The following is a 20,807-nucleotide window of genomic DNA, read 5'->3' as shown; positions in this document are numbered from 1 at the left end:
TTAGCCCATCCGAGTCATCACAGGGGTTAGATGACACCTGGTCATGCTAACAGCCTCTTCCCTAGCCCTAAAAAACCCTCAAAAACCCTCTCTCCGCCCCTAAACCCAAGTTTCGGGCATAAATTGCTAAACCCGGACTCATTTTAAACCCATAAAACCCCTTTCCCTAAGTTTAAACCCCCGCGCGCATTATTAAAAGCGGGATTTTCCCTGTATATTTCCCCGCCCTAACCCTCCGTCTCTTTGTCCGCCCTGCCAGCCGTTAGATCTAGCCCGTCCCAGATCTACGGTTGCCGGGCCTTTTCGCGCGCCAACCACCCGAGCTTTAGCGTCCGGGAGATGGGCGGTATTACCGTTGTACTCCCGCCACGCGTCAAGCTCTCGGGTGTGGCGGAGCCCCTCCCCCCAAAGCCACCCAGGCGCTAAGGCGGTGCGCACAAAACCGCTTACCGCCATTTCCTTTGTGATGTCACCCACCTGCGTCACCCCCCTGCCCAGTCACCGCGACACATCGTTCGCCTGCGTGGCCACCTACCGAGTTACCTGTCACGTGGCCTCCTGCCACCGTACCCTGCCACTGTACCTGCCACGTCACTGTCCGTACATGATGACATCATCATGCTGACGTCATCCCACCACGTCATCATGCTGACATCATCGCTGACGTCACCCGCCGTACGAAGTCACATCCGCTGATGTCATCAGCACTTTTTGGCGCGAAGGAGCAAAAATCGCACTTCGGAGCCCCGGAATCAGTTTCTGAGATAGTTTTTGATGAGCGATTTGCACCTAGATTTTTTGGGCCTGAATGGGGAATCTTCAGGGAATCTTTTCATTCTGCAGCCCCCAGGAAGCCCGAAAGGCACCAAATGAACCATTTTTCTTCGCGAAACTCACCGAGAGGAGCAAAGAACAGTTTTGAAGAAAACAGAGGCCGAACAGTGGCCATTAATTTGTGATTAGACCCACAGCATGTCAGAACAACATTGGTTTATTGCCAAAGAGTATCAGAGGAATAAGAGAAGCCAAAGAGTATCAGCCGAAGATTTTTTAGGGGCTCGAAGCACCTGAACATTGATGAGCCCCCCAGAAAGTCAAATCAAGAGGTGTAAGCCCATCCTTGCTCTCAAACCACAGTCAAAATCATTCAATACCGCCGAACAGCAAGGGTGCAAAGGCCAATGCACAGTTATGACAGATGAACATCACAGAGCCACCAGGACAGACATTAACTCATTTTGAAATAGCTGCCCCCATCATAGCTCAAAGATATTTTCTTGCATTTATTTCTGGATAAGATTAGGTTAAAGTAATCAGTTTTCTGTTAGACCTGTTAGGTCGGCTGTAATAGATAATTTTGGATAAATCTTCCCTATATATACCACCCTCTGTATTGTTTAAAGGGTCGGTTGGTTGATAGTCTTCAGTTGAGACTCGCACTGTATACCTGGTAGGTTTTCTGTAATCAAAGACTGCTGAAAGGCTTGGAGGAAAGACTGTCTACTCTGTGTCTAATGGTTTGAAGAAGTGAATTTGGAATTCTTGTGCTACAACATGACTCAATAAGTTTTCCTACCTTTTGTTTTTTCATTTTGATATACCATCTAAAATAGCGGAAAGAAAGAATAGTTTAGACCTGGTTTAACTGCCCTCTATGCTCATTTTCTATTGTTTCTTTATGTTTTCCTCTGGATTAGTCATAAATATGAATTCCCTATGGCTCATATTTCCCCTAATCCATTCATCTTTGACAGTTGTCTAGGAATTCTTAATTGCTCCTAGATAGAGCTCATTCACCTTCCCCCTTTTAAGCTAAGTGAGAGATTCTTTGTTGCCTCTCATTCCTTATCCCTCATTCCATCCTTTTAAGCTTAAGTGTTGTTTCATGAGCAACTACCTTGCTCCTTATTTCTCTTGTGACCAAGAAAACACACCAGCAGTCCGACTCCTTGACTCCACGCCCAATGGTTTGAAACTTACCAGTCTATGTTTTTCCTCTCTACTTGAGACATCTTCCTTCCCTCCAAAACCAAAACAAAAACCCCTGAACTCTATAACTAGCCTAAAATAATTTTCAACAAAAACTAAATCTGAAAGAGAGAGCCCTCTCTGGCTGCAGGTAGGCTAGGACCTGCAGCCCAAAGTTGGTTTGTGGTTACCTCGGCCGTATTCCCTTGGGAGTCAAAGGGAACAACCTGAGTGATAGCACCTGTAGGACATCTCTGCACAGTTTCTGGGTTGAGTGGGCTAAGTGGGTTGTCAGGCAGCTAGAGGATAGCCCAATAAATGTTGCACAGTCTCTAAGAGGAGCAGCAAGTCGGCTGACAAGGTGACTAGCTGATAGAATTGCACAAATTTCGAGGACAGTGCAGTGACACGCATCAGGGGCTTGTCCTTCATGTCTACGCAATTTCTTTAGTCAACAGAGGTGGGCATGCTTGAAGCTTCTCTGCAATGTTTTGGAGGAGTGAAGCTCGAGGTCACTACCTAGTCAAACTCTCTGGTTGACCACTGGGAAGCTTGATAGATTTGCTTGCGGGCAGTGCAGATTGAGATGGCTTGTTGAGCAACTTCTGTGTTTTTTTGGGTGATAGTCATTCGGGTTGATTCCAATATTACCTAGTGCAGACTACCTGGGAGGAAACCTCAAGCTCTGCATAATTCTAGGCAACAGTACATGATCACTTAGGGCTAAGACTGCATAGTGCAGCTCAATGGAGGTCCAACTGTTGGAAGGTGGTCCGTCGATAGAGTTTTAGCAAAATTACTAAGTGTGTGAGGGAGTGAAATTGTGCATGCATGACCTTGTGAACACACACTCAACATGACTCAATGACAAGACACCTCGAACCAACAAGGCAACATATGCTTAATGCAACTGACCAATGGGTGCGAGTGACAAGTGCGACACTTGAGATAGATTGTTGAACAACCACGACGACACTTGCAGGACATTGCATACAACTTTGTGTGTGAGTGCGATAGATGCTTACATAGCGAATACAACTTTTACACATGAAGATGGACTGTGAACATAGCTAGAACATGACTACAAGCATGACATGGTGACCAACATACTAAAAGATGTCTAGTGAACGGTCAAGTGAGGAGGGTGCAAATACTCGACAACAGCTCATGGGATGAGCTCGTGTGTTTTCAAAAATTAACTAAAAACCCAAGTAAGGCTCTAAAATGGATGCAGGCCAAAATTTTGGAGGGTGTTGCAATCGCTACAACACCTGCCTATATCCATGTTCAGAAGGAAAAATGAAAGAAGTTGGATTCTACAAGCATTAACTGGATTTTTTTTGGCTACAATATTTCTTCAAAGGCATACATAATCTATGTGAAATAAGGAATACACACTGAAGTAAGTAGGGTTGTTATATTTGATGAAAATCATGCCTACAAAATATCCAAAGATATTCCTATTAATTCCGAGGATGAAGACATACCACTATTCGAAGAAGAAGAGCACCATCACAATGCTACTACAAATCAAGAAGAAGAAGAAGGACCAAGCGAGCCTATTCAACCTGTGATCATATACCCGACATAAGGAAAAGGCCAAATTGGTTAAAATCTACTCTTGAAGATGCCGAAGGATATGGAGTTGCAAAAGGAACCTTTAGAGAAATAAAAAGACAAAAAATATATTCTGGATATGCTGCATACATGAAAAAACTAAAAGAGGTTGAACCAACTACATTTGAGAAAGTTGCTCATCAATAAGTATGGACGAAAGCTATGCAGGAAGAATATCAATCCATCATGAAGAATGGGGTTTGGGAAATTGTTCCTATACCTAGTGATAAATTTGTTGTCACTTCTAAATGGATCTACAAGATCAAACACACTATTGACGGAAGCATAGATAATTATAAAGCTAGATTATTTTCTAGGGGTTTCTCTCAAAAGGAAGGCTTAAGCTATGAACAAACCTTTGCACCTACCGCGATATTTACTACTATAAGATCTTTGGTTTTGTTGACTACAACAATGGGATGGAATATCCATCAAATGGATGTAAAAGCAACATTTCTAAATGGGACCATCTATGAAGAAGGATATATTGAAAAACTCGAAGGATTTGAAATGAATGGAAGAGACACTAATGGTTGTAGTCTCAAGAAGGCCCTGTATGTTTTGAAGAAAATTCCTAGGGCATGGTATGCAAATGGATGCATACCTTCTAAGAATCGGGTTCATCAAAAACATTTCTGATCCAAATCTCTATGTCAAGGTTGTGAATAATGAGCCAATCATTATTCTACTATATGTGGATGATCTATTTAGTATAGGTGTAGAGCGAAGGATACAAGAACACAAGAATATGTTGAAAACCGAATTTGAGATGATGGATTTGTGTCTAATGCATTATTACCTAGGATTGGAAGTATGGTAGAATCCTAGGAAGATTTATGTGGGGCATGGAAAGTATATAATTAAGTTGCTACAAAAATTTTGTATGATGGATTCCAATCCCATGACTACTCCCATGATCACCAATCTCAAGAAGTTAAGAAGCTCTTACTCAAGTCTCGTATATCCTACCACCTATCAAAAGTTGGTGGGTTCTCTGATGTATCTACTAAACACTAGACTCAATATATGGTTTGTTGTGAAAATTCTTAGTTAATTTCAATTAGAGCCTCGTGATCATTGGATAGCTACCAAACATATATTGAGATAACTACAAGGTATTATTCGTCATTTCCTAAAGTATGATAGCAAGGAATTGAAGCTGATAGTTTTTACAGATTTTGATTGGGGTGGTAGTGAGACCGATGGAAGAAGCACTACTTATGGATGTTTTAGTTTGTGATGATTTCATGGATGAGTAGAAAACAAGGTCATGTTGCTTTAAGTAGTGTTGAAGCTGAGTATGTGGTTGCATGTGAAGTGGGAAAATAGGTTGTATGGTTAAGGAAGCTTATGTTAGATTTGTATGAAAAACCTCTAAGTCCTGTAGTGATAAATTGTGATAATCAAAGAAACATTAATATGTATGAAGATCCCGTGTTTCATGCAAGGATGAAGCATATCAACAATAAGTACCACTATATTAGAAGTTTGGTATAGGATGGGATCTTCAAGCTATAATATGTTTTGACTGACGAATAGGTAGCAGATGTGTTGACACAGTCTCTTCCTAATTAGAAGTTTGAGTATTTGAGAAGCATGCTTGGTTTGGTTGATATCACTGATTCCATTAATGAAAGATGTTTGGAACATACTGGATGAGGAATCTTGTGTGATACAAAGTGCCTGAGAGGAAATTTGGTTGGCATATGTGTTGATGTCTAGATCCCAAAGTAGGGAGGGTTGTGTCAGTCATAGATCTCTGACCTTGTATTACACACCTAGATCTATGGGTTGATGGTTAACAAGTAAGCCTAATGGTAGCTAGAGAGGCTGCAAGATTTAGTCCATCTTAGTCCCACCCGGATAGATTGCCCTGGTAAGGAATGTAGTCCATGGCACCTTGTGTGCTAAAATTCTTCATAGTTCTTGTGTTTTGATATCTGCCTTGTACTTGTATATACATGTGTGATTTATGAATACATCCCTAGTTAAGAGGGTGTGCTGAAGAATGTAGCTAGGTTTGGTCTTCATCTTTATATTAAAGTCAAATATTGAAAAATAAATTATTATTATTATTATTATGACTTATTAAAGCATGCTTTTCATGCTTGGGTCATCATGTTTTAGGTCAAAGTCCCCATTGAGGACTTCTAGGATTTATTCTGAGTCATTAGAGTCATTTTCCATTTAAAGAGACCCTTTTTGAGCTTTTGGATCGTGTAAAAAGGTTTACTATTAGTCAAATAAGGTATTTGTCACCTCCACACCAAGTCGGCCTCAAGGAGATCAAGTGCGCCTCAAACTAGGTAATTCGACCTCACCTAAATCCTATATATACAAGTATTTCAAATTAATTTGGAGACATCAACTCAAGAAGTTTGATCTACATCAAGGAAGTACATAAAAGTGTGAAGTTCAAGGTGAAGAAGGAAGAAATTCAAGTCGAAGGTTTTGGGCTATCTCTTTCTCTCTCTTATGCGAAGTTACTGGGCTAGTTGTTGGATTGGAGTTCTACTACTAGGAGGGTCGAAGTACTGAAAGTGCTGCGTCGAAGATTCTGCTGCTGGAAGGTCGAAATTCTACATTTTTTGGGTCGAAGTGTTGTTGTTGCAAGGTCAAAGTTACTAGAAGGAGGGGCTGACTTGGTGATTGGAGGAGGCTTGTGTCTAGGTTGAAGAGCCTTGCATTATCTCATCTTAACTACTGAAGGAAGAATTTTGACTAGGTTTCCCCTAGATAGGGGTTTTCCCTGTCATAGTGCCTACATCCTGTGTCTCTTTTCCTTGTGATATTCATACACATATAATTTGGTAATTTATTGATGAAAGATAATATAACAAAGATATACAAGAAGCCAATACAATTCACAAGAATTTATTAAGAAAGAGAAATCTAACCCTAACTCTACTAGCATTGATTTCTCAACAATGATTGCCCTGGCCCATGTAAGGGAGAAAATATATGTATCTGCTACATGATACAGATGATCTAGGATTCCCATGAAAGCCTTACGAGATTTCGCCAAAGGAAACATGCAAAATTATTCCCACTCATATCCAAGCCAGAAGATGACAACATATGAAAATATTGAGAAATAGGGTTAAGGATGAATCATATTCAAGAAGGAGATAGGATTAAATACATGGGGATGGGAGTGCAAGATTTCGAGAAGGGGGTAATGCTAAGGATAAAAACATATAGAACTAAGGGCACCAAGGGAATAACATAGTTCAAGAGAGATAGGGAAAGGATGAGACAAATATTAATACAGTTTAAGGGATATTACAATGATCAATTTTTCCATTAATATTCGTTTGGCCTTCTCCCAATAGATAGGATTTGTTAGCTAACATATTTGCATTAGAGTTCAGAATTAAAATAATGTGGAACAAAGATGGATTAGAAAAGGATCTTAGAGTTTCTTTTATTCCATGAAATAAAATACAAAGCATATTATCCTTTAGAGAGATATTTGGTCTTAAGAGGAGAATAACTAAGAAAGAGTCCCTCAGGATAGAGATCTCTTGAATCCTTCATTTTTGAGCTAAACTTATCCCCATGTACATTCCATACATATTTTCTTGATTATTCAATTTGGAAGCTAGTCCCCATGAGAATTTATCCATGATTATTCCTTTAGGATTGAGTAATATCTCTCCCGCTCCGACCAACCCTAGTCATAACATGATATTTAAGTCATATGTATTGGAATTTAATATACCAAAAAAAATTAATGATATATGTTTCTATAATTTTATATATAATTTTATGAACTTTCCTAAATTTACTTGCCTATCTCAAGGTTTAATTAAAAAAAACAAATAAAATTGAAACAAGTTTTATTCAATTTTAGAAGATGTCTTGTAAACAACTAATAAGTTTTATTCAATTTATTTCTTTTGAGGTCATATACAAGAGCTTAGTCATAACATGATATAAGTACAATATTACTATGATGCAAGTCACTTTTATACTTAAAATGAACTAAAATATATCATGTATCAATTTAATATTGAGCATGGAAAGAATTACAAATATGTTTCATATTGGCTTGTAGAAAGTGCATTTTAGTGCAATCAACATGTATGTTATTACAATGATTTAAAAAATAAATTATTTGAATTATAAATTCATCCATATTATAATTTAAAAATCTATATATGGAAAATTTTGCGACCCACCCATATACCATTGCATGGCCAACTCTTTTAAGTATTTCAATCAATTCCTTATCTCAAGGTTCAATTAAAAAACACAAATATGATTGAAATATGTTTTATTCAATTTTAAAAGATGTCTTGTAAACAACAAATAAGTTTTATTCAATTTTATTTATTTTTAGGTAATATAAAAGAGCTTAGTCTTAACATGATATAAGTACAATCTTGCTATGATGCAAGTCACTTTGATACTTAAAATTAACTAAAATATATCATGTATCAATTTAATATTGAGCATGGAAAGAATTACAAATATGTTTTATATTGGCTTGTAAAAAATGCCTTTTAGTGAAATCAACATGTATGTTATTACAATCATTTTAAAAATAGATTATTTGAATTCTAAAGTCATCCATATTATAATTTATATATATATATATATATATATATATGGAAAATTTTGTGACCCGCCCATATACCATTGCATGGCCAACTCTTTTAAGTATTTCAATCAATTCTTTATCTCAATGTTCAATTAAAAAACAAAAATAGGATTGAATAAGTTTTATTCAATTTTATCTCTTTTGAGGTCATCTACAAGAGCTTAGTCATAACATGATATAAGTACAATATTACTATAATTCAAGTCAGTTTGATACTTAAAATGAACTAATATATATCGTGTATCAATTTAATATTGAGCATGAAAAGAATTACAAATATGCTTCATATTCTTCTGTAGAAAGTGCCCTTTAGTGCAATCAACATGTATGTTATTACAATGACTTTAAAAATAAATTATTTTAATTCTAAAGTCATCCATACTAAAATAAAAAATCTAATGGGTTTTTCTTTCAACGGGTGGGTTTTATACTTCACATTGTTCTCAGTGGTCTAGTGGTAGTATCTTTGTGTTGTTTATTTTTCTAAGGTGGCAGTTAACAGTGGTTACTATTTCTGACATACATCTTGTGGAATATGACTCGGTTACTCCATATAAGGGGTCAATTTTCACTAGCCCCAGGGTTTTCACGAGAAATGGGGAGTGTAGTTGGCATCAAGCAGGTGGTTTGGAGAGGGGATTTTCAGCTCACAGTGGTATGGCGTGTCGAGAATACCACCTTTTGATTGGGGTACCACTTTCCTCCCTAGGTTATATTCCATTGTCTACGCCAACCTCTTCCCAACTAAACCATCCTACAATTTTCATGACTTTTGGTGGTTTTACGGAAGGTTTCTCTTCTCCAATTCAACCCACTATGATTTTTTGGCCTACTACATTCTTGGGGTCTTTTTTGGCAGAGTTTCCAATTATGGGGAACCCAATTTTTACTTCTCAGTGCCTTTTTGAATGCACTCGTTAACCCTACTTATTCCTAGTGCATGCATATTTTTACCTTATAGGGTCCTTGTGTTGGGGTTGTATGAGTACATGCATAGTTTGGGTTGTCCCAGGCTCCTTGCGAAGTAGATGATGAGGATCTAAAACTTCAAATTCTTGGGAATATAGGGAAGGTTTTCTCACTTCATAAGAAATTTAGGGTTTTAAGGATGGAAACAACTCCAAACCCATATAATCTATGCCTAGGGAATGACATCAATATGGCGAAAGTTGTGGACCTGGTGGAAAAATATTTGGTCAGGTGTGCTTGTGGGTGTAATTTTAGTAAGGAATCCATTATCACCTAGCATGATCAACTCCTATGTACTAGCATTTCTGAATTTCTAGATATTTTCATGTTATTGAATGGATGTTTTTAGCTTATTTTCAAATCGCATGAAGTGGCTTCTCTGGTTTTTGCTACAATATGGTCTATCAACTCAACTCCTCTTATATTCAAATTTTGGGCACCAACTTTTGATGCGAGTAGGGAAAGGTGCGATGTTGTTCTTGTTTGGGATTGCTTTTCAAGACTTCCAACACATATGTGGAACCCTCAAAGCTTTGCTAACCCAGGGGAATAACATTAGGACCTTCCTTGATGTGGATTACTCTTTTGAGGAAACAAGGGATCTGTTGGTGGTGCACATCGTGGTTAGTTGTGTCCTACGGAAGAAATTACACAAGGCAACCAATATTTGTCTTAAGGGGGGATCTTCTAAAACTATTGGACTATGAAGGGTTGCCTTTCTCATGTAGAAGGTGTCACAAATATGGAAACTTAGTGCAAAATTGCAACCTTCCTTTCTCTCAAATGGGGGGTCTAGCTCTAGCATAAAAAAAGCAAAGGGTGGTATTCCAGGTGCCAGTGGGTAAGGAAAGTTCATTGTTCAAAAGCTTGGATGGTGCTCCACATGTATCACTAGGTTATGTTGCATTGAGTGACATTTTCGTTGAGCTTTTGGTCATGGATTATGTTGTCTCAAAGGTGGCCACTACCTCTTTTGCATATGTATTGGCGGAGTCTCTAATTACTCTCGGTACTACTACTTGTCTCTCCATTGTATCTTTTCTTCCATCTACATTATATACTATTAGCATGGATGTTATTTTTTCCCTCTTGAGTTTTGGAGTAAATGGGTTTTTGAAGTCGATCACAGTTATTTCACATGTCAAAGCATTCTGCACAATTCCCTTGTTTATTTCGATTATACTTCCCTTAGGTATTTTATTTCATCTAATTTTTCTGGGCTCTTTAACAGAGGAGATATTATTCATAATATCCATTCCATATTAATCGTTTCCACGATTGAGGGATTCTCGGGAGGCTTAGTACATTTCCCTATATCTGCGTTGAAATCCAGGGATTGGGGGTAGAAATATAATATTTCCAAGGAAAAAGACAAAGCTTGTGAGCAGATGGTTGTGGGCCGTCAAATATCCATTGATGGGGAACTTAAAGAATTTTTCCCCCTTTATGGTGTTCACAAATGAAATTCCTCTCTTTCATATGTAGAGGTTTGGAAAGTGATCCTAAAAAACTTGCCTTGAGATGTTTTTTTAAATTTGAATTGACAGATGTTATTTTTCTTGAGGAAACCCTGGGTGAGGATCTTCCCATATCTACCTTCCTTGAATCTATTTTTCCATCATGGAATTTTATTGTGAATGATGCTTAGGGTCATTTAAGAGGGTTGTCAATGGGTTGTTTTGTCCCTCTAAGATGGTAGTAGGTCAGGCTACCAATGCCAGAGCACCTAAATAATTGTTTTGGGGGTTTTTGGTTTTAATTTTGGAAGACCAATGAATGAAGACAAATGTAGAATTGAAGTAATTAATCCTTTGGGTTATATTAATAATTTAGCAAAGAGCCGCTATAAAGCATTACACACTGATATAGATCAAAAATAGTGGAAGTTGGAAAACCTTCTAAACTACATTCCAAAGGTTCAAGGCAGTACTCTCAAGCTTACACAAGACGCTGATGATTTGATTAGAGGGGATTAGCTACACAGAAATTTGCATTAATCCATTCTCTTAATAGATGATCACTTCAGGAGCTTATAGGAATCAATTGAAACTCTAATTGTTCCTACCTAAATATCTCTATAAGTCATAAGCATATGAAGAAAAACATGATGATTGAAAACTGGAAAAACTTACAGGATAACACAAAATTGTGTAAAACCAGGTTCAGAATCCTCTGCTTTGTATTAAGGTTCCTGGAAAATTAAGTACATCAAGTGTCTACAAAAGCTTCCTTCAAAGGTGCTACCAGGTTCAAAATGGAATGAACAGTCATGACTTAACAAGCAGTGAGCAATAAACCATGAACTTCGAACCCATAACATCTCGAGAAGAGAGCTATTTATATAATAATAATACTAAAGATATCAGTCATAACTTAACAAGCATAGATACCCCATGAACAGAACAGATACTAAAGATATTGGCTTGATTTCTTGAACAGCTATTATGGTTGTGTTGGCTTTGTTTGTCTGATATTTTGCCCTTTTGGCTGATCGATTGTTGGTATCCTTCACGCTGGCAGATTGCTTCGTTTAAACTTTTTACCTGATAATGCTTTAAACTCTGTTTAATATGCTTCAACCTGGCTAAGTGACTTTTACTGTGCTCCTTTCTACCTTTACTACGCATTCCAGTTTTTACTATGTTTTTCAACAGTAAAATCCTCATATTTATCTTCAAACTGTTATGCAGGCTTTTTGTTTACAAACCTGGAACAACAGTCTTTACCTGCAAAACCCAGAAACTTATTAAGAAAAACATGGTGACAGAGGATCTTTAATGGCTTTGTTGAGCTTGAAAGGCTATCAGAAGGAGTCCAGCGTGTATCGGAAAGAAAATGATGGTTTATATGGCCCATAGAGGCTTATTGGGGCTTTGCTATATAAAACAGGCAAACAGAGCAAAAATGGCATTTTAAATGGAAAAACAGTCTTGTTTTGAAATATGGCGTGATAGTGAATAGTGACCATTCTGTCGTTTTGCGGAAGGCAATTTTCATCGCACCGCTTATGAGGCACAGGCAGTTTTGGGGAGGAGTCACCCGAAATAATCAAAGCCTGACACGTAGCAATGGAGGATGGTGGAAAACCATTTTTCGGATGGGTAATGCTCGTACAGAGAGTCAACTCGAAATTTGCCGAGGGCCGTTGGATTTGGATGGATTAGATCGGACGGTGGTGGAGTGAATGAGCAGCGTGGAGGATCAAATGGTTAATTATGGCTTAAAAACTGAGTTTAATGTTTAAATGGAGGTTTAGGCTATTTCTTCATTTAAATCGTAAAAACGATTTAACAAAGAAATTCTTTGCAAAACACATAATGGCGGACTTGAATTTGTATTAACTCTGGCGGATAATGATATCGAGTCCGGGTTCAAATCGGATATCACAATCGGAGTTAGGCAGGGGTAGGCCCATCGCAAAGGAATGTGATAGGGGCTGGATGCGAAATGGTGGTAAACTGTAATATATATTTGGTCGGGTCCGTCGCGCATCGCATATCGCAATGGCAGAGGGGAATGCTATTAGCGGGACTTGCGATGGGGCGGATGCGATATGGGATTAGATTGCGATATATATCTACGTCGGGTCCAGGCTTCCCATCCCATATCGCAATCGGAGTTTGCAATGCGGGGAGTAATGCATGTGAAAAGGCCTGTGGTACCGCTGATATTGTGATGCAATATTATTATGAAATACATAGTTTTATTAATAAAACTAAGGGTTTTTGGGGTATTTTATATAAAGAAGTTAATAATACGGGAAAGGGAAAATATTAAGGATTTAATACATTAAGTTAAATGTTAATATGGAATATAGCGGAAAAGGGGAAATTTATGCTAAAAGGAGAATTTCACTAAGTAAAGTGCTTTTTAATGGTTTATTTGCTTTTCATATAAGCATCAATACTTAGAAAAAATATATTTTTGTGGGCTTTTCATGTAAAAAGAGATTCTGTAGGGGACTTTCACTTTTCTTAGGAAAAAAGGGTTTTGACCTTAGGAAAAGGGTTTCTTAGAGGAAAATGAATGAATATGAATGTATAAAGGTAGGAAGGGGAAATTAGTAAATATATGAATGAATGGAGATGAATGGGAAGTTAATTACTTGATCAAGTATACCTTCATTTTCTTCGTCTAATTGGATTATGGATACAAAAAACATGATAAATGTACATTTTGTCCAATCAATAATCAAACAGCTGCAACCTTTCTCTACTTACCCTTTGCTTACCCTATCAGTTTTTCTTCACTTAATGGGTGCATTTAAGCTAGCAAACCCTTTTCCTTTCTTCTTTTTTAACAAAAGAAAACTATCTAAATCTACCCTTATATCAAACCAAGGGCTCAAATTAAACTGATGAGCACCTTATTATTATCTACCTAACCACTGATCTACCAAGATTAAACAGTTTGGCCAGATCTTTATTCTCTAACTATAACATCAAATTTAAAGCATGAAGTAGTCAAGGTTAAACTATTTAACTATCATCGGTTGTGGCATTTAGGCAAGCTACACACAACCATTATTTTGCAGAAAAAGGTAGTCGCATTTAGACTTGCTCACTTTCAGAGTTTATTTGTTTTATTTTCTTTCTAACCTAACATTTTATTTTTTCCTTGATTTGTTAGAGCAGCTAACCTAACATTTTCTTTGATATGGACATCATCATCAATATTTATTTTTCAACTAACATTTTATTCACTATAGTTATGTCCATATCCTAACTTAACATCTTTTTAAATATTCTATCTTATCGAAACCAAAAAATGCTACAACATTGGCTCCATATGGGGACTGCTTTCTCCTATAGAATGCAGAGAACCTGCAGATCCATGTGCCTTCTCCTCGGGCTATGGAGTCTTTGCTATAAAAATTCACAGTGACATCTTAGAAAGTGAAAGAAAACCGGAGCATTTACAATGAAAACTATTTCAACTTCTCAATACTGAATGTAGTGTTTGAGAAACCTTCCATTTACAGGATAAGTGGAATATAGCCCCTCAAGATTCTGCAGCAAAAAAGTGTAATTACCCTTTACTTTAGCAATTGCTAAAGGTCCATGTTGAGCCTCAAACCTACACCTTCCTATACACCCTCTCAATCTTCTTTTTCCACTTACTTCATCCACCAAGCTATTAAATCATTGCATTATAGTCTAAAAAGAGCTTCTGACATGGTTTTCTAACTATGCTTATGACTGTTGTTTGGTTTAAATTTTTGTTCAGGCAGCTGCGGAAACTTGTCAGTTTCCGCAGCCAGCACAGGTTTCCACAGCCAGCACAGGTTTCTGCAGCCATTTTGTTAAAGGCTATGCTACAGGTGTCTTATGAAGAAACGAGCCACATGGGCAAGCTACAGGTGATGTGTACATGGAACGTGTCCCTTCAGATTAGCCAAATCATCCATAAACGGTCACGGTCAACAAGGGTCAAAGGCAAAGCCAACCAAGGAATTTAGCGGTGGCACGTCTCTATTTTGAGCACGTGAAGGTTTATGTGGCACAGTCCTCAGCTCACGGAGATATCGACACACCTGGAGATCAACCCCGTAACTTGAATCCAGCAGCTACCACTCCGAGGATTTAATGGACATGATGACCATTACGCTAGATCTCGAGCTGAGGAGATCTACGTGTCTCTGGCAACGCCGTTAACAGCATAGGATTTAGGAGTTAGTTACAGCACTTTTCATTATAAATAACGCGTTGATAAACGTTGTGTGGTTAAGCTTTTGAGATGTAATTTTCACTGTTGTTATCACCCCACTGTACTTTGTTTTACGTGTTTTGTTGTTGCTTTAATACATGAGAAGATTACTTTACTAAGCTCGTTTTTGTGACTGTTCATTGATTGGTCGAGGTTGCAGAGGGCCCCTGTACACCAGAGCCTTGTATAGTTTCTACTTGCTTTCATTTACTGTTTTCTTTCAATCATTGCTTGTATATATAGTGTGTTGTTCTAATGATCATTGTTGTCTATATTTCCTTTATGTTTCTTTTCTAACTGTTAGCTGATCAGTGCTTCTTTTACAGGTTTTGTTGTAGGTAGCCCGGGCATATTTACATATTTTTTTAGATAACTACTGACATATGAGATCATCTTGTCCTTCCTGCTAATTTTCATTTTCTGAAGTTTAATTCCAGCACTGTCATTTTTCAAATTGTGTTTTGCTTATTTATTTTTCTTCTACTTAGACATCATACTACTCATTTGTTTATGGTTTCTTTCTATAGTCAAGTGACTCTACTAGTAAGGAATCATAATATTACTTATTGTAGTGTAATTTAGTTTGCTTTCTTGCAATTTAGATATCATATTGCTTAACTTGTTCATGATTGCTTCCCATAAGGCAGATTGAGTTGAAGGGTAAAGGATCAGAAGAGTTGAAGTAGTGTGAATTAGTTGCTTTGCTTTCAGTCTTTGAGTTGCTTTAAGTTCAGTTTTTACTTTCTTTTTCATACAGCAGTAAGGATACTGGGCCATTGTCATTAGTTCATTGTTTGATACATTTACTTCCTCTTAAGAATTGATTTCATTACAGTTATTTTAGAGCTTTCTTTTTGAACACTTTTAAGTTTGGAAAATCGTTGTAGAAATCACCATTACCATCCATACTTAGCTTTCATTTTTGCCATCACACACTAGGGAATCCATAAAAGATAAATCCAAAAACAAACTAAAAAACTCAAAAATGACAAAAGACTAAGAAAATGGTTATCTTGTACATATAGTACACTTCACTTCGTTAGTTTACGAATCCCAGATTGACATTTTAATCAGCAATTTAGAACACACTAAATTGACCAAACAGTCCAAACCGTAAATTGTCAAATTTTCCATGCTTTCCTTTCTCTTCTCTCCTGGCATCCCATCTTAAAACTAGATCACCTTCCTTAAATTCCCCTTCCCTTGCTCTTTTGTCAAACAAGACCTTCATCTTATTATGATATTTCTGCAATTTGTATTGAACTTCATCTCTGTTTTCATTAAGTTCAATAATCTGATTTATTCTTCTAGAAAAATCATCAAGTTCATCTATTGCATCCTGCAGAAATTTTAAAACTAGGAAGGCGGGAGGATTGCATCTTTACCATACACTAATTGAAATGGAGATTTTCCAGTTGATCTCTTTGGAGTAATTCTGTTTGCCCATACTACATAAATAAAATGTGAATCCCAACTCTTCTTATGATCAACTAGTGTATTTTTTATTACCTTTACCAGACTCTTGTTTGATGATTCTGCAAGGCCATTACCCTGAGGGTAATATGGAGTTGAATGATGTAATAGAATCTGATATTTATGGCAAAAGTCAATCAATTTAACACTAGAAAAAGATGTTGCATTATCAGTAACAATTTGAGTTGGGCAACCAAATCTAAACAAGATATTTTCCTCAATAAACTTAATTACTACTACATCAGTAGCATTTCTGATTGGAATTTCTTCCACCCATTTAGTAAAGTAGTCTATTGCAGTGAGAATCCATCTATGTTGATTACTTGAAGTGGGGTGAATTTCTCCAATAAAATCTAATTCACATTGAGAAAAAGGTTCTGAAACTATTGATGGAACGAGTGGAAAAACTGCTAATTTTTGCTTACCAACAAACATTTGACAAGGAACACAACCTTTGACCTTTGCCCCTACTTGTAAAAACAATGTGGGCCAATAAAATCCTCCCCTCAGAATCTTGTATGTTGTTTCTCTCCAAGCATAGTGTCCCCCACAAAAAGTTGTATGAAACTAATCAATGATTCCTTCAGTTTCTGATTCTATTAAACATAATAACAAAATATTCAGTGGATCTTTCTAGTATAAATTTGCATTAATAATGCAGTACTTGACTGATTTCAACTTAATGGTTTTACACTGGGTTTTGGAGAATGATGTTGGACACTCAAAATTAATCAAGAAATTTACAATGTCCTTGATACCATTTTGACAACAAATATTTCTCATCAATGTGTATAGGACTGATATGCTCTGAAGGTAAAGATTCTTGTTGATTCTCACCTCTAGGATGAAGGGAAGGTTCTTGTGGATTCTCCCCTTCTGCAAGGACAGAAGGCTCTTGTGTATCATTCCCTTGTATTTCTAAAACATAATTGATTCCAAGTACTTTGCAGTTGGATTCAACTAGAAGCTTAGCTAATCCTTGACCTTTTACTAGCTTAGTACTCTTGATAGTCATATCAAACTCTAGAATTTGAGTGATCCATTTACCTCTTTTCCAATCGGTGTCTAGTTGGGTTAAGACAATTTTGACAGCACTATTTGGGACATAAGCAGTAATAGGTGAGTGTAAGACATACATTATGAATTATTTCAGGGCTTGAATAAGGGCATAGGCTTGCTTCTCAATGATGTCATACTTCAGCTCAACATCTCTCATAACCTTGTTGAAAAAGGATATGGGTTGGTCATGGGAATCTTCATTTTTTTGTAATAAAATAGCAGCAAGGGTTGTTTCAGAGGCAAAGAGAAAACACTAAATGGCTTAGTATAATCGAGGCTAATTAAGGTGGGAGCTTTAGAGATTGCCTTTTTTATTTGTTCAGAAGCATGCCTAGAAGTGGGAGTCCATTTGACTTCATGGTCCTTTCAGAGTAGTTATGTCTTTTACAATCTCTACACAATTTGGAATAAATCGCCTTAAAAAATTAATCTTGCCTAGAAAAGCTTGAATCTCCTTCTTGTTTCTAGGTAAGGTCAATGATTCAATGGTAGATACTCATTTGGGGTCAATTACTACTCCCTCCTTTGAAATGATATGGCCCAACAATTTTCCTTCTTTAACATTAAACAAGCACTTCTTTGGGTTCAATGATATTCCAAATTTTCTACACCTATCAAAAAACCTTCATTAAGTGCTTTAAATGTTTCTAATCAGTTTTAGAAAAAGAAATTATGTCATCAAGATAAATAACCACAAATTTATTTACCTGGCCCATGAAAGCTATGTCCATAGCTCTCTGAAACATTGTTCCAACATTTGTTAATCCAAATGGCATCCTTGCATACATGAATGTACCCTAGGGTGTAGTAAAAGTTGTTTTCTCTCTATCTGTTGTATCAACGTTCACTTGACTATAACTTGAAAAACCATCAAGCATAGAAAGTCTTTGTGCTCTTGAAACCATTTGCAATAATTGGTCCATTTTGGGCAAAGGATAACTATCTTTTAATGATGCCTTGTTTAGATTTCTAAAATCCACGCAGAGTCTTATTTCTCCATTTTTCTTTCTAACAGGAACTAGATTTGCAACCCAATTAGAATATCTAAGAGGGAGGATGACCTGAGCATCTAACATTTTCTTAATCTCTCTTTCGACAATTGGTGGAAGGGTTGGATTTATCCTTTTAAGCTTCTGTTGATACGGTTTTTCTTTTGGCTTCAGAGGAATCTTGTGTTGTATTAACAATGTATCATAAGTCTTTAAATTAGCGTAAGTCTAGGCAAAAACATCCTTATAATTTTGCAGTAATTTAAAATTATGAGCCTCGATTTCTAGGTCTAGAGATGCGCACAATTTGATGTTTTTAATATCTTTATCAATTCCAACGTTAATTTCTTCTATGTCATCTTCTGAAGAAATGGACTGCGGGTTTTGGAAAACATCATTTTGATCGAATAATTTTTCTAAAGGAATGAGTCCCTTTGGAATCAAATTATTTGATAATTGAATAATGTCGTCATTAGCACTCTAGGCTTTAAAATCTGAAGTATCATTCCCTTCTCCGTTTTCATTTGTTTCAACTCTGTCATCATCAATTTGCATAAATGAAAAATCATCTATTACCTGCAGAAATGATTTCAGTTGTTCATCATCTTCGAATATTTGCTAATGTTTCAGGTTATCTAGGAAAGATGGCCTGTATTTCACTTGAATTTGATAGAGTACATTAGTATGATTAGGAATTTTAAAAGTGCTGGTAGAGACAGCTAAGGCATCTGCGTGAACGTTCTGATCTCTGGGAATGTGAGTCAAATTAAACGCATCAAAAATATTTTCAACTGAATCCCATACCTCATTTCAGTAGGACCTAAGTATAGGGTGTTTGGTCTGGCAAACATTCTTTACTTGCTTAACAATAAGTTCAAAATCGATAAAAACACTTAAGTTTTGAACTTTTAAGCTTTTGGCTAAATTCAATCCTAAAAGAAAATCTTTGTATTCAGCTACATTATTGGTAACTTCTAAGTCTAATTTACATGATTGGTTTATATTTTCCTTTTCAAGAGAAATTAAAACTACTCTAGCTCCTGCCCCAACTTTTGTGCAAGAGCCATCAAAGAATAGTCTCCAAATATCGGTTTAGTTTGGTTCAGAACTTTCAACTACCCCTTCAATTTTGACTTGAGTTTTCTATTGTTTTGAAGTGAGTTCAAAACAACCAAAGTATTGATCTATTGCATAAATTGGATGGTTCCTTGGTTGGTCATTTTTACAAACAGTTTGTATAAATCTTACCTCTCTATATAATCTCAATTTCTCTCCTCCAAAAACAGGAATAGTAGCATATGACATATCCATCTGTAGAGTTCCCCTATTTTGGCACAGCATGACCTAGAAAGGAGCATTCCAAACTTGGGAGGGATATATGTGACAACAATATCAAGTACTACACTTTTTACTAGAATTTGTACAAGGGTAACCACTAAATCCTTGATCAATCCTAAACAAGGCACCCTTTTAGAATCAAAGGTGTACAGGTCATGGTAGGATTTAGTGATGTCGAGCTTCAAATGGTCCATGATGGATTTTGGCATAAGATTCTATGATGCTCCTGAATCAAGCATACAATTGTATAACATGGAGTCATTTGTTTTAAGAGTTACATAGAAAGGAGGCACTATCTCATCGATCATGTCAGAACTAGGGCCAAAAACTACTACTGGTTTTTAATCTTGTGAACTTATGACATCACCCTCAGCATCAACCAAGGTATTTTGTATCCATTTTGAAACTTGGATTTTGTAACCAAGAATTTTGGAAAGTTTTGACGGTGGAACTGGGATCTTAACCCTCTCTAATCCTTTTTCAACATTAAATGCAGTCAAAATGTTTTTACCGGTTTAGGAAGTATCAATTGACTGATCTAATGGCTGAATAAGAGTTGTTTGAGCTTCAGCAGTTTGGTACGTGGTTCAATCACTGGATCTTCCTTTGGAGGTCTCCCAGGACCAGGCCTAGGCCTAAGATCATACCTTTTGTTTAATTCTGCAATTAAAAATTCAGAAAAAGCATGATATTTAGATACATGTGCAGCTTCCTGTTCTTCTTGAACCTGATTCTATTGTGAGAGAGGAATGATGGCTATTTGATTGGAAGAAGAATCCATACTATTAATATCTTCAGTAATTGTCATAGTATTATCATCAGGTTGTAATTCATCTATCAATAGAGGAGTAGGAACCTGTTGATCATTGGTAGGTCTCTGAAGAATTTGTAGTGGTTGGCTTCTTTTATACTGACCTTGATTTTGGTTTTGGGGCCTAGTAACTGTTTTTTGTATGGTCATAGGTTTGGTCTCAATCTTTGAAATCCTATTTGATAGGTTTCTAAGAAGAGATGCTATTTAATCTATTTTTGAGTGTTCTGATTTAGTCTTAGAGGAACAAGAGGCTTCTTGAACAAATTTAAGT

This window comes from Pinus tabuliformis, chromosome X (genome assembly GCF_031772625.1).
Source record: "Pinus tabuliformis cultivar Carrire ecotype Pingquan chromosome X, CPIR1, whole genome shotgun sequence".
Lineage (NCBI taxonomy): Eukaryota > Viridiplantae > Streptophyta > Pinopsida > Pinales > Pinaceae > Pinus > Pinus tabuliformis.
This window is presented reverse-complemented; position numbering follows the sequence as displayed.